Source organism: Eurosta solidaginis, chromosome 3 (genome assembly GCF_040869045.1).
Source record: "Eurosta solidaginis isolate ZX-2024a chromosome 3, ASM4086904v1, whole genome shotgun sequence".
NCBI lineage: Eukaryota > Metazoa > Arthropoda > Insecta > Diptera > Tephritidae > Eurosta > Eurosta solidaginis.
In genome coordinates, this window is record NC_090321.1 from 157,779,409 (window position 1) to 157,782,485 (window position 3,077).

Consider the following 3,077-nt stretch of genomic DNA (forward strand, 5'->3'; position numbering starts at 1 on the left):
TTCAAATAAGAAAAAAAATTGAATCCGAAAAAAATTTCTTTCGAATAACACACCGGAGGACTTACTCAAGCAGCGCTAATGGCGCTTACCTCCCCCATCACATCGTCTAAGATTGTCTGCAGCTGCAAGAGGTCGCTTTAGGCTGTAGCGAACTACGCAACAGGCACCGATGGATGCATAATAGGTGGAAGAGGTGCATCATTTAAGAAAATAAATCTTTAGGATCATTGCCCTAATCACTGGCCTGCATGAAGATAGAACGGAGATCCCCTTTTACAGCATTGGCTTGAGCTGCGTCGAGGAGAGCTACAAAGAAATAGTCACGCACTGCCTTTAGCTATGCCCACCTTGATCACACGCTAGGTTTCAAACTATTGGCAGTTACACACAGCCGGAACTTCCGGAAGTTGCTTAGTACTCCGTAAATGAGATCTGGAAGTTCAAACGCCCGAGCCAAATGTTTTGAAAAGAGCGCCGAACATCCTTTTGATCAGCAGGAAGTGCATCAAAACAGCACCTCGTTATTTACTTTTTGGTTTTTAACATACGGGAAGCACAGCAACCAGGATTTGCGCTTATTTGTGGCATCTGCAAAATAATTAGAAAGTTCAAGTACTCAACATTGTTACAAAATTGCGCTTTTATTTGTAATTTACCCAAAAGTTTACAGGAAAATTATTAAATTTTTCACGAATGTTATCAAAAGAAACTATCAAAACCAAAGAGTATATATTGTCAAGAGGCGTCACTCGATACTTTTGTTGTTGCCAAAGCAAATTACTCGATGTTTTCTCTAGGTAGTCGTTGTTTTTTTTATCAGATGTATTTATAAAAACGCCTTCTATACATTTTCGTGGGGTATTTGTGTTTATTTTACTGATTGTATTAAATTAATTAATTAATTCTCTTTCCAAAAATCGTAATTATGCAAAGTCACTTTACCGCATAACTATATATGATTCAATTAAAAAAAACTAAACAAAACTTCCTTGAGAATCACATTCGACATGACAGGGTTGCTTTGGCAACAACAAAGTATCGAGTGACGCCTCTTGACAATATATACTCTTTGTCAAAACTAAAAAAGTGTACCCAATTAACATTTTTTTTTTCTGAAAAGTAACACTTTCAGTACTGTTTTAAAGTTTTTTTCATTATTCAGAAAGGAGTTTGAAAAGAAATAACACTTTTCATTTTTAGGAGCGACTTGGGAGTTTGGAATATGAAACGCACAGGGTGGTCTAAGGCTACATGGGTAACCTTTAATAATTAAACCATGGTACAGCTCAACTGAATGGGACAAAGCACCGTTAATACAGCAACAACTATAAACTCAACATTAAATCTTCGTCGGCACTTGCCGTCGCCAACGGGTAGAGGTCTTTATCTAAGAGGTCTAAATCTTTCGAAGTACTTTTCTCTTGAACACTTCCAGAGCCGCCTCATCAGATGTTGTCAGGGTTCATGCTTCTACACCATATATCAGGACTGGTACGATGGGAGAATTGTAGAGCATGATTTCGTTTGCCGAGAGAGGACTTTCAATTACCTACATAGACCTAAGCAGCATTTATTGGCAAGGGTGATTCTTTGCTGGGCTTAAATGCTGACATAGGTTTTTGTGGTAATGTCAGTTCCCAAATAAACGAAGTCGTTTACTATTTAGAAATTATGTCAGCCAACAGTGGCGTGGTCGCCAAGACCTTGCGTCTGCGCTGATTCTTCACTTAAAGACAGTAGGTACTTCTTTCATTCCTTGTCAACGCGTCGAAATGATCCGGATAGCTGATTTAGTTTAGGCACGCTACCTTTAAAAGACAGATTTTTAATAAATTATCAATTAGAGCTAAAGGGCCCTACGCAGCTCTTAAGTCCGAGTTTACAAACGAATAATTTTGTTGCTAACCATCCGAAATTTCTCTTTTGGTGTTGACCATTCTATTTACACACAGCAAATCTTTTCAAGCAACTATATGGCATTCCGTTTAAATAATTTAAAAATTTTTTTTTTTTCATTAAAAATTTAAATATTAAATGTGAAATAGTTAAAAGAAATTTTAAATAATCATTATTAAAATACAAAACGTAGCACATTTAAAAGAAATAGAGAAGTGAAGAAAATAGTGAAGCGATGAAAACAAGAAAGACAGCACAAAGCATGTTTCCAAGCCTTATCTACACATTTTCCAGTTTAAGTTCAGAAATTTACAATTCATATTCAGAAAATTACAATTCAAGTTCAGAATTTCCAATTTAAATTCAGAAATTTGCAATTCAAGTTCAGAAATTTACAATTCATATTCAGAATTTCCAATTCAAGTTCAGAAAATTACAATTCAAGTTCAGGAATTCCAATTCAAGTTCAGAATTTCCAATTTAAGTTCAGAAAATTACAATTCAAATTCAGAATTTCCAACTTAAGTTCAGAAAATTACAATTTAAGTTCAGAAATTTCCATTTCAAGTTCAGAAAATTACAATTCAAGTTCAGAAATTTACAATTTAAGTTCAGAAATTTTCAATTCATATTCAGAAAATTACAATTCAAGTTCAGAAAATTACAATTCAAGTTCAGAAAATTACAATTTAAGTACAGAAAATTGTTCAGGTATTTTTATTTCATCCAATGGAAATCTGTACATGCAAGTTGGTTTAAACAATTAATTTTATAAATTAGTACATAAATACATAGCTTCCTCTTCAAAAGAGCATGTGGCTTTTCCAAAATAAATATGTAAACAAAAAACCCTTCCATATGTATATCAGAAAAACCTCGCTACATTCCCAACCTCCGAATATTTTGAACACCGAGTATAATCATTGGGGTCAATTCTAAGCAAGTTGGAAAATTTATATGCAATAACTTTAAAAACGAGCACGCTTACAAAACTTCTTCAGTTTTATTAATTTGTAATTATTTATTTCATAGTTATAATAAGTAATAATTGTATTCCATAGAAACGTTGTAACATTGCATAGTACATAATAACAAAAAGAATGGACATAAGTTACGCATGCATGTTTACATTAGCATGGTCCTTTAAAATTAATTATAGGCCATTGTTGTCAGGCATATCC